Below are 12704 nucleotides of genomic sequence, written 5' to 3'. Positions count from 1 at the left end.
GAGATCGAGTTCTGGGAGGGCTCCGCGCTCAGCGAGGAGTCTCCTTGGGACTCTCTCTCTCCCCCGCCCCCCTGCCCCTCCCCCTGCTCGCCCTGGGGCTCTCTCTCCAAATAAATAAATTAATTTTTTTTTAAAAAAAAAGGAAATCTAGGCTGACTAGAAAACGTGCATGCTACCGTTGGGACTTTTCTCATTTGTTATTTCATTCATTCATTCATTCATTCATTCATTCAACTATGTAATACTTCTGTATTGAGACGGTGCTACGCAGGAGTGAGATGCTAAGGCCCAGCGCTGGAACAGTCTCTGCTCACGTCTTTCAGGGGGTTTACCGTCTAGGGAGGGCTATAGGGATTAAAGAACTAAAGAACACAGTTGATATTTCATTCCAGGTGTGGTCAGAGCTGTGTGAAAGGAGCACCACAGGGCCTATGAGACTTATAAGGAGGGGAATGACCTGGGCCGGCGGTCAGAAGGCTTTCTGGAGGAAGTGATATCTGAACTGGACATGCAGACCTCACCTGCACCCCAGTGCTGCACTCATACTGACTTTAGCGCACTTGCTCTCCCCTAGATACCTTATCACACGGTTCCCCTTTCCTGAATCCCAATGTCTCCTCCTCTGTCCTCACTCCCAGTCAGACAGGTGCTTCCTCCTTTCCTTGAAAACACTGGAGCTCTCTTCTATTTGCTATCTGCCCACCAGCCAGATCTGCACCCACATACTGCCTCCCCACCTCTTCCCACAGATGACCTGTCTGTGCCCCATTGAAGGCCAGCTTCCACTTGGGATCAGCCCCACCCATCACCTACTCCAGGACACGGCACCAGCAAGCTTCCCCTCTCTCTCCTTAATTAATCATTAAGTAGAGAGCATCATTAGTTTTTGGCTTCCACTGAATCATTCTCATCTGATACAAGCATAACACTGATTCTCCCATTTTATTTATTTTTTTTTGTTGATTCTTCCATTTTAAAAGCAAAACAAGAAAACTAAACAAAATAAAACCACTCTTGGCCTCATTCCTCACTCCTCCCTCTATCTAGGTTTGCAGCAAAGCTCCTTGAAAGAGAGGTCTATACTCACGGTTTCCAGCTTCTCTTCTCCTACTCTTTCTTGAACCTGCTGTGATGACCCTTCAACATTGCTCTGAAATTGCTCTTGGCTGGAGTGGTGGGGTGGCTCAGTTGGTTAAGTGGTCAACTCTTGATTTCGGCTCAGGCCATGATCTCAGGGTGGTGAAATGGAGTTTGGTGTGGGTCTCTGAATGTAGCTCTGCACTGGGTGTGGAGTCTGCTTAAGTCTCTCCCTCTGCCCCTCCTCTGCCAAACCCTGGCCACTTACTTGTTCTCTCTCAAAAAAGGGGGGGAGCGGTGCCTGGGTGGCTCAGTCAGTGCATCCAAGTTGGTTTCAGCTCAGGTCATGATCTCAGGGTGGTGGGATCCAGTCCCACATTTGGCTCCACTCTCAGAAGGGAGTCTGCTTGAGATTATCTCTCTCCCTCTGCCCCTCCCCACTCACATGCTGTTCATTGTCTCTCTCTCAAATAAAATCTTTTTAAAAATGAAATTGTAGGCAGCCCCAGTGGCCCAGTGGTTTAGTGCCGCCTTCAGCCCAGGGCGTGATCCTGGAGACACGGGATCAAGTCCCACATCGGGCTCCCTGCATGGAGCCTGCTTCTCCCTCTGCCTCTCTCTCTGTACCTCTCATGAATAAATAAATAAAATCTTAAAAAAATAAAAATGAAATTGCTCTTCTTAAATTGAATATAATTCACATACCATTCAAGTTTAATAGTCTAATAAAATGTCTCAAATTCAACAAATCCAGAACTGCAGTCTTAAAATACAGCCTACAGGGCAGCCCGGGTGGCTCAGCGGTTTATTGACGCCTTCAGCCCAGAGCACGATCCTGGAGACCCAGGATTGAGTCCCATGTCAGGCTCCCTGCATGGAGCCTGCTTCTCCCTCTGCCTGTGCCTCTGCCTCTCTCTCTCTCTCTATGAATAAATAAATAAAATCTTTAAGAAAAAGTAATGAAGTACTGACTTGTGGTTGAACCTTGAAAACATTATCCTAAAGAAAAGAAAGCAGAGACAAAAGACCAGATTGTATGAGTCCATTTATATAAAATTTCCAGACCAGGCAAATCCATAGGGATGGAAAATAGATTTCAGGGAGGGGGTAATGGGGAGTGGCTAAAGAATAGATTTCTTCTGGGGATCAACAAATGTTCTGGAATTAGTGTGATGGTCATACCACTTGTAAATATATTAAGAACCACCAAATTCACATTTTGAAGAGGTGAACAGTATGTGAATTACATCTCAATTTAAAAATGATCATAATGAAAAGGAAAAAAAAACTGGACCTCCTTATCCTCCCCAACCTGAGACGTCTATCTAAACTCTCTTCCAGCTCCATCCTTCCAATTGCTCAGGCCAAAATTTTTGAAGTCACCTTGGCTTCTATTTTCTCACACTCTACATCCAATCCATGAGAATATCATACTGGTTTTTCCTGCAAAATATATCCAGACTCTGAGCACTTCTCACCCCCGCCACTTCTCACCTCCACCTCCAGTGGTATGATTTTTATAGGGCCATCTTCATCTCATACTCTCATACCTGATTTACTGTTGAGGATTCCTCCTGGCTTTCTGTTTCTACCTTTGCCACCCTCCAGGCACTTCTCAACACTGTCAGTGGATCCTTTCAAAGCCCACGTCAGATCCTGTCCCTCTTCTGCTCCAAAGTCTGCAAGAGCTTCCATCCTTCTCCTGAGAAAAACTCAGTCTCTACTATGACCCCCAAGGCTCCCATGATCACCCTTCTCCATTATTTCTCCAGCTTCATCTCCTAGCCTCACTCACTCAACACCAGTCACTCTAGCTTCCTCACTGCTTCTGGAATGCACCCAGCGCTCCCATGCCAGAGCTTTTGCCTTGCAGTTACCCTCTGCCTGGAATAGTCTGCCTTTGGACATCTGCCTGGTAAACCCTAGCCTTGCTTCAACTCATTGCCCTCCTGTCACTTTCTTGAGAGACCTACTGACTACACCCTCCCAACACCCCCTCTCCCTTACCCTATTCTACTTCTTTTCCATTATTCTCAGCCCATTAGCATGCAATATCACTTACTTACTTATTTTTATATGTTTCTTTTCTTTCCTTGCCTCCAGGCAAGATCCACATGGGCAAGGGCTTTTATCTGCTTTGTTCACTGACTTATCCCAAGTGGCTACAACTGCATCTGGTACCTAGTATTGCTCAGTAAATATTTGCTGAATGAATGAATGAGCCCCAAAGGATGAGAAAGAATTAACCAGGAGAAGTGTTTGAAGAGGGCAATGGAGGAAAATTTCTGGGCAGAGAAACGGCATGCATAAATGTCTTAACAAATTCACAGAGAAAAATAACATTTGCACATCAAACAGATGGCATGGCATAAAATCATTTGAAAAAATTTAATTCTCATTCATGATAAGAACAAACTCTTTACTTAACAAACTCTAAACAAACTTATGAACCTCCTTCTTAACTTGATAAAGGCTTATCTACCAGAAACTTAGAGCAAACACCATATGTAATGGTAGGGCATTAGAAGCTTTCCCAGGGTCCAGCTGTCCTTCAGGCATATGGTAGGATCACACTTCTCTGCCCTTTTGGAAGGGGCTTGGCCATGAGACTTGCTTTGAAATGTTAATGGACAGAACAAGAGTTACTTCAGGGTGGAAGCTTCAAAAGCCAGTGTATAATTCACTCCGCCCCTTTCCTCCTACCACGGGGAACATAAAAGCGTGCTCATGGAGGCACATGGCCTCCCTCAGCCTGATTCTCTGAGAAACAACAAGGAACTCCTCCTGCCCCGTGACTTGCATTGGACAAGAGGTGTGAGAAATGAATTTGAACGAGAAACCAAATTATTGTGTAGAACCACAAGATCTGGAACTGTTTGTTATTGCAGCGTACCCTGACCCATCTGGAATGATACACCCAATGCAGTCAGAAATGAACCAATGCCTCTACTCTTAAAAAATATATTGGATGTTACAACTTATGGGCTAAGAAATAAAAAAACAAACAAGAAGTTTAAAGATTGGGAGAGAAGAGGCCAAATCTCCATTACTTTTGATAATGTGATTATCTACCTGGAAAACCTAGAGCAACAATTGATGAGTTCAGCAAAGTGGCTGGATGCCAGATCAATATTTACAAATCAAGATCTTTCCCATTTGTCAGCAATAACAATTTGAGAATATAATAATTTTTAAATCCCTTTCATCATCGTAACAAAAACTGTGAAATACTTACAAATAAACTAATTAGAAATACAAGACCTTCATGGAGAAAACAATAAAATTGTATTGAAAGACACAAAAAGACCCAAATAAAAGTGCTGTGTTTTGTAATAGGATGACTACCATTGTAAAGATGTTGATTCTCCCCCCACCATTAATTTAAAAATCCAATGCAATTCCAGTCAAAATTTCAAAAGGACTCTTCATAGAACTTGAGAGGATGCTTCTAAAATTCCTATGTCTATTCATTCACTTCACAAAAACTTACGGAGGGCCTGCTATGGGTGTGACTCTGTTCTAGGTACTGAAGATATCGTAGTGAATGAAACAAATAAAAAAACCCTTCCTGGAGCTTTCATTCTTAAGGGAGAAAACCAATAATAGGGACCCTGGGGTGGCTCAGTGGTTGAGCATCTCCCTTTGACTCAGGGCCTGATTCCAGGGCCTGGGGATCGAGTATTGCATCGAGCTCCCTCCAAGGAACCTGCTTCTCCCTGCCTATGTCTCTACCTCTTTCTCTGTGTCTCTCATAAATAAATTAAAAAATCTTTTTAAAGAATCATAAACACATAGATCTCATGGTGATTATAGACAGTATACATAAATGTGCAACAATAGCCCCTTGAAAAAGAACAAATGGGTTAGGAGCTCGCCTTACCAGATAAAAAGATGTACCATAAAGCTGCAATTTTATTTATTTGTTTGTTTGTTTGTTTGTTTTGTTTTGTTTTGTTTAAAGCTGAAATTTTAAAAAAAGGTGATGGGTATGCATTAATAGAGGATAAGAATAGAATAGAGCCCAAAATCAAACTCATGCATCTTGAAAGATTTGACTTAGGATAAAAAAGCGATTTCAAACCAGTGAGACGGGATGAATTCTTCATAAGAAGTATTGGCACAATTAAATCAACTTGTGGAAAAAAAATTAATCCCTACTCATAAATAAAAATAAATCCAAGTTTAAAATTCTAGATGAAAAAGAACCAGAACAATCTCAAATTATTAAAAGAAAATATCAAAGAATGTCAGTACAATCTTTGGGTAGAAAGTGCCTTTTAAATATTCGTAGTGGGAGGGATATGTAATTATACATTTTGAATGTTGGTTTCTCAGAACCATTTGAAGTAGAAATACATGTAATCAATGACCTATCAGTTCCACTTCTAGATATTTAATCCAGGAAAACACTTGCCCACATACATAAGGATGTATATGGATATTCATGGCAGCATTGCCAGCCATATCAAAAAATTGGGAAAACATTTCAAATTCAGTATATTATAGAATATCAATATAAAAATAAATTAATAAAATGTGGCATTTCATGTACCGAATTATTATTATTCAGCATTTCCTAAAGATTTATTTATTCATTTTATTTATTTTTTATTTTTTTTTTTATTTATTTATGATAGTCACAGAGAGAGAGAGGGAGGCAGAGACACAGGCAGAGGGAGAAGCAGGCTCCATGCACCGGGAGCCCAACGTGGGATTCGAGCCCGGGTCTCCAGGATCGCGCCCTGGGCCAAAGGCAGGTGCCAAACCACTGCGCCACCCAGGGATCCCTATTTATTCATTTTAGAGAGAGGGAGTGTGTATGAGAGGGGGCAGGAGTAGAGGGAGAGGAAGAGAATCTCAAGCAGACTCCTCACTGAACATGGAGTCCAATACCGGGCTCAATCTCACAACCCTGATACTATGACCTGAACTGAAATCAGGAGTTGGATGCTTAACTGATTGAGCCACCCAAGATATCCCTATTATTCAGCATTTTAGAAGAATGAATCAGAACTAAATCTGTGTGTATGAACATGCAAGTTCCAAAACATATTGTTGAGTAAAAACAGTTCCCAAATGTTACCTACAGTGTGATAGCTTTTAGATTTTTATTCATTAAATACAGACACAAAACAATACTATATATTATTGACATTTTATACTGTATTAGGATTCTTCAGAGAAACAGAACCAGTAGGATAGATATGTAGGTAGGTAGGTAGGTAGATTTATTATTATAAGAAATTGATTTATGGAATTATGGAGGCTGAGAAGACCCACAATCTGCCATCTGCAAGCTAGCAACCTAGAGAAGTCTGAACTAAAGGCCAGAGAACCAAGAGATCTGATAGTATAAGTTCCACTCCAAGTCTAAAGCTTGAGAACTGAAGGTATAAGTCCAAGGCCAAGGGCAGAAGGTCAAGGTCTCAGCTCAGTCAAGGCAGAGAATGAATTCTCCTTTCCTCCATCCATTTGCTCACCCACCTGGGGGAAGGTCATCTGCTTTATTCAAATGCTAATCTCATCTACAAAGACTTTCACTGACGTTCTTCCTTCCTTTTTTAAAGATTTATCTATTTATTTACTTCAGAGAGACAGCAAAAAGGAGGGGCAGGGGGAAAGGGAGAGAGTCTCAAGCAGGCTCCTCACTGAGAACAGAGTCCCATGTGGGGCTCAATCCCACAATCCTGGGATCACGACCTGCACAGAAACCAAGAGTTGGATGCCCAACCAACTGTGTCACCCAGATGCCCTGATGTTATTTCTCCAGAAATAATGTTTAACCAAATATCTGGGCACCCCCATGATGCAGTGAAGTCGACAGATACAATTAACGATCCCAAATAGTAATAGCTGACCTCTATTCGGTGCTTACTATGAGCTCATCCTAATCTTAACCTAACATAGCACATCTTACATGAATCTTAAAACAACACTATTAAAAAACTGAAACAAACCCAAAACCCAGGGATGCCTGGGTGGCTCAGTGGTCAAGCGTCTGCCTTCGGCTCAGGGTGTGATCCCAGAGTCCCAGGATCGAGTGCCACATCGGGCTCTTTATGTGGAGCCTGCTTCTCCCTCTGCCTATGTCTCTGCCATTCCATCTCTCTGTCATAAATAAACAAACAAATAAATAAAATCTTTAAAAACAAAAAACCCCAAAACCCTATTAGTTACTATTATTAATCCTTACTTTACAGATGATAAAACTGAGGCAGTTTTAGTTAAGTAATTCAATAAGCAGTTAAGTAATTTGCTTATGCTCACACAGTTAGGAAGTAGGAGCACTAGAAAGCGAATCTTGGCAGTTTGGCTCCAGAGCCCGAGCCCTGGTCCCCTGTGCTGATCACACCGAGCTCCCAACAGTGCTGTTATGTTACCCAGGGCATGGAAGTAAGGGACTGATGCAGGCAGGGAGCAGGTGGGCGTTACAATACCTGTGATGTTCGGTTTTTAAGAAACAAAGGCATTTGGTATATTATTTGTGAGGTGAAGATTAATATTCTAAAATGATATATTAAATATGGACATGAAATTATAGAATCTCTTTTCAGAATATAGTGATTAGTTCTCCAAGGAAGTAGATCATGCTCCACAAACCTCTGATGGTGGTGTAGACCTGGTTTGATGGGTAGGTGTGTTTGGGAGACTTTCCTGAGGAAGTGCCTTTGAGCTGAGCTCTGGCTGATGCATGTTTATTAGTCAGCAAGCTGGGTGTGGGAAGGAGAGGAAGGGATTTCCTGGCAGAGGAAACAGCAGAGCAAAGGCCCTGAGGGGGGCATCGCAAATTCCAGGAACTAAAAAAAGACAAGTGTGTTGGATCTTAGAGACAGGTCTCAAATGGAATGAAGCTAGCGGTGGGCAGAGCTCCGATCTCATGGAGGATTCCAGGCTGAGGGAAGGGACTGGGAGTTTAAGAACAGGGTGTGCTGTTGAGTAAGATACAAACCGGAAATGCTGACTGGCACCTTGGAAATCCCTGGAGTCACTTTCTCAGGCTGAGCTGTGAGAGTGAGCGGACATGCCAAGATAGAGACGGAAAGTGTAGACCACTATCAAAACATGGGGATCGGAAGCATGAGACCAGCACAGGGAGGCACCTGGGAGAAAAATGTGCAGTTGCAAGATGGGGTTGATTTTTTTTGCTGCTGTTTTTATTTTTATGATGAGAATGACTTCTACACACAAAGACAAGCCCCCAAGCATGTTTACCATAGCACTGTTTATTATGACAGCAACTCAAAAGAACCTAAATATTCAGCAATAGATCAATCAAACTATGGTATATCCAAATGATGCAATACAATGCAGCCCTTAAAGAATCATATTGTTGGGACACCTGGGTAGCTTAGTTGTTGAGCATCTGCCTTTGACTCAGGGCTTGATCCTGGGGTCCTGGGATTGAGTTCCACATCAGGCTCCTCACAGGGAGCCTGCTTCTCCCTCTGCCTGTGTCTCTGCCTCTCTCTCTATGTCTCTCACAAATAAATAAAGTCTTAATAAAAAGCATATTGTTGAAGAATATCTAACGTCATAGGGGAAATGTCTATGATACATTAAGTTTAAAAAGAAAGTTATAAAATAATGAGTATGTTACAATCTCATTTTAAAAATTTATTTATTTGAAAGAGTGAGTGAAAGAGAAAGCGAATGAGAGAGAGAAAGAAGGAGCAGGGGGAGGGGGAGAGGGAGAAGTAGGCTTCCCACTGAGCGGGGAGCCCAATAAGAGGCTCTATCCCAGGACCCTGGGATCATGACCTGAGGCAAAGGAGGGCGCTTAACTGACTGAGCCCCTCACACTCCCCACAATCTCATTTTGATATATTACAAAGTTAGTATATGTAGCAGGATCATTCCTTTATCACTTCCTTTCTCTCTGCCTTCATGTCTGATTAGTAGAAAAAACGGGTCTTCTGACATCATGCAACATAATGCAAATTATGCCGAGGGAAGTGATCCCCTTCATCAAAAGAGAGGTTTTCTTTGTCTTGTGGCTGCTCCATGTGGGCCCAGAATGGAGCTGGGATATTGGGGGGAGGGCAGAGGGATAAGAAGGAAGGGGCTTCTGGCCCCAGTTTAGACTAACTTTATATCAATGCAGAAAGAAACATGTATTGCTCATTCTCTGGATATTGGAAGAATTTCGTTTCATTGAACTTTTTCATTTCCATCTGTGAGAGATCACAAGAAAGACTTTGGCGGGGTTGGGTGGGGGGTCATGGTGGAAGGGAGATGTAACCACTCAGTATCTGAAACAGGAGGCTGAGCTTGCTGCACGCAGGAAGCAAGGGAGAGTTCAGGGGTGGGTCAGCTTTCAGAGTGTACAGGCATTGGTTGACCTTTGGCCCTAGAAGCATGGACCGATGGAGTGAGGTGTTGCCGACTGGTTATTTTCACCAGGTGCTCTTACGGGCTAAGCACGCGGCTTTAGGAACACGGTTACTGAAACAAGTGGTCGAATAAACGGGGTTTATAACTGGTTCTAAGAGTTGCTTGTTACAGCCACAGAACAATTAGTCTTTTCCTGAGAGGAGGGGAACGTTTTATTGTCAGGGGACAGGACAGGGACGGGTGGAGGGGCTGGGGTGTGTCTACACACACGGAAAGATACAGGGTCTCCACGAAACAGTCGAGTAGAGCCTTCGTTGCTGGGGCTCGTGTTGATGGGCTAGGACTGGTTTCTGGCGGATCCCAAAGGCACCCAGAGTCCCCTGGATCTGGGCTTGGGACCTGGCTGTGAGAGAAGAGTCCCCCGGCCCCACGGCCCCACGGCCCCCGGCTGCTGAGCAGACCTGGGAGGCCAGCTCCAGGATGCGCCCCTGCTTCAGCCTGGGCCCTTCCTCCTGGGTGACGCTCCGAGGCCCCAGCAGGCCGGCCCGGGGCCTCGGCCTGGCTCCTGAGCGGATCAGAGCCGGAGCCTGAGCTTCTGCCTTCCGCGCCGGCGGGCAGCCTGGCCAGCTGTCAGCCCCCGGCCCTCCCGGCCCTGGGATTCCTGGGCAGCTTTCTCACCCTCTCGGTACTCCCTTCAGCTCGTCTGGCGAGTGAGAAGACTCCACAGGCTTCAGGAGAGGACTGTGGCCGAGACGGCTTTGAGAGGGATAAAGAGCTCAGGGAGGAGAGGCTATCACCATTACAGTCGAAACCTCAGAGCCCGGCTGGGCGGCAGGCGGTCACATGTCTGCAAACAAGCAGCGCCGTGTGAGCGAGGAGGCTCCGGCACGTCACGGTGCTGCCCGCTTGGGTGGCCCGGCTGGGGCGGGGGCGCAGAGGAGACCCAGAACGGGAAGGCTTGCAGCCCGGGGGCTGGGCAGTCCCGCTGCCACGGGGCTGACTCTCCAGAGTGCCCCCGTGAGAGGCCGGTGGGGGGGCAGGCCCCTGTCCCCCCTGTCCCCGTCCCCCCGTAACACCCTCTCTGCGGGAGGACCAGGACGGGAGGAGGCCCAACTCTGTGGGGAAGCCCTCAACCCCCTCCCCGCCCGGCCCCCACCCGCCTGCCTGGTGGTCTCCGTGCTAACAAAGTTACCTCAGGAACTACGAACCCGCCATCTTTTTGGCCTGGAGCCCCACGGCCTCTGAGGTGGGGCCCAAAGACGGCTAGCCACGGCTAGCGGGGCCAGCCCTCATCTGCCTCAGTCGCAGCCAACGTCAGGGGGAGGGGGAGCGCTCCAGGCTTCCCTCAGGAAAGGGAAGGGTCAGCCTTCTCTGGGAAAACAGCTGCCGGGCTCTGGTGCTGACAGACGGCCATCTTTCCCCACCAAGGCTCTGTCCTGTCACTGCCCTGTCTGGAGCCTGGATTTCCCACCAGAGTCTGTGGAGGGGCCCATCCCGTCGACCCGGCCGACCCACCTCGCAGATGTCTGGCCCGCTTCTCAGGCTTGGAGTAGACACACTTCTCCTCCCCTTTTCCTCTCCCCTGATAAATTTTTAAAATTCTGGCTCACTTAACTTTCATGGCTTTGGACAAGCCTGGGCCTCAGCTTCTTCATTTGTAAAAAGAGGAGGTGGAAATAGATTATTTGTAAATTTTCCTTCTGCCTTGAATTGCAAAATCGTGTCACTCTCCTGCTTGAAAGAGATCAGTGCTTCCCACTGCCTAGCAAGGCCCTGACTCCCTAGGACAGCATCCAGGGCCCGGGCTACCTTCTGGCCTTATCCATCACGCCTCTGCTTCACACACTTTCAGCATCAGCCACAATGAACCACTTGAAAATCCCAGAGCACCATGGGTTCTCCACCTCTGGGTTCTTTGTGAATGAGTTGCCTCCCACTAGACAGGTCATGTGGGGGTTTTGGGGGTTTTAAAAAAGATTTTTATTTATTTATTCATGAGAGAAAGAGAGAGAAAGAGAGAGAGAGAGAGAGAGAGAGAGAGAGAGGCAGAGGAGAAGCAGGCTCCTCAAGGGAGCCCGATGTGGGACTGGATCCCAGGACTCCAGGATCACGCCCTGAGCTGAAGGCAGATGCTCAACCACTGAGCCACCCAAGCATCCCCACATAGTCACGGGTTAATGGCTCATCTCCCCACATCAATCTTGCCTTCCCTCAAGTCATAGCTCCTGCCACCAACTTGACAAAGCCTACCCTGGTTTTCCCCGTGTGCCACTTATCCCCGATATCTCAGATGTCTTTAGTAGCATTTTATCTGTATTTGCTTAAGCTACATGACTTTCTTTCCTTCTATTATATTCACCTGCACATACCTGATTCCTCTGACCAATTTTTAAGATCAGAAACAGGGTCTTACCTCTCTCTGTGTAACCCAGGTCATCCAGTATTCCACTGGGTTTGGTCTCTGCCTGGTGTCTCTCTGAGTGAGCATCTCTCAAAGAACATGAGGAACACTCCCCCAAACCCTTCCTTCACTTCCCAAGTTACCAGAAGCTGTCAAGAGCTCTGCAACAAAACCCCAGGCTCTTTCTCTAGATCTAGCCCTTCCATTAACTCTCTTAGTTCTAAGGTAGATTGACTTAGCCTCTCCAGCTAAGACCTCTCTCAATCTCCTGTCTCACAGAAGGGGATTTTTCTTTATTAAGCCAGAAGCTGGGAAGACTTTCATGTGGAAATCTAGTTTTCCCCTCACACGTGTATCTACTACAAAAGGCCTGCTCCTAGTTGCCTCAAAGAATGCTCATGAATGAAGGTATGATCAGCACAACCAGCTCCCATGTATAATTAAGACCAAACTCTACTTCTCTGCTTCCCAGTATTTCCTGGAACAAGCCTGTTGCCTGGGTTTGTCAGAGCCTTCTAAGAGGGCCACTTGTACCTCTAGTCTGGTGTCCCTAGAGTCCCTTCTCCACACGGAAGGCAGAGGGATCTTACCAAAACATACCTAATATCACTTCACTCCCCTGCACTTCCAATGGTTTCCCTCCATATTATAACAGTATTCCAGCTCCTCACCCCGTCTTATAAAGCCCTTCATGACCCTATGACCTGGTCCTGTCTACCTCTGACATCCTATCTCGTTGTGCCCTTCTTCCATTGCTCATCACACTCCCACCGGCCTGGAATTCCTTCCAAGCCTTTGCACCTCTGTGTCCTCTGGTTGAGTACTCTTACTCGTGATCCTCGCGTGACCAACCACCCCCTGCCCTTCGAACTTCACCATAAATGTCACCTTCACA

This window comes from Nyctereutes procyonoides, unplaced genomic scaffold (assembly GCF_905146905.1).
Source record: "Nyctereutes procyonoides isolate TBG_1078 unplaced genomic scaffold, NYPRO_anot_genome, whole genome shotgun sequence".
Classification (NCBI taxonomy): Eukaryota; Metazoa; Chordata; class Mammalia; order Carnivora; family Canidae; genus Nyctereutes; species Nyctereutes procyonoides.
This window is presented reverse-complemented; position numbering follows the sequence as displayed.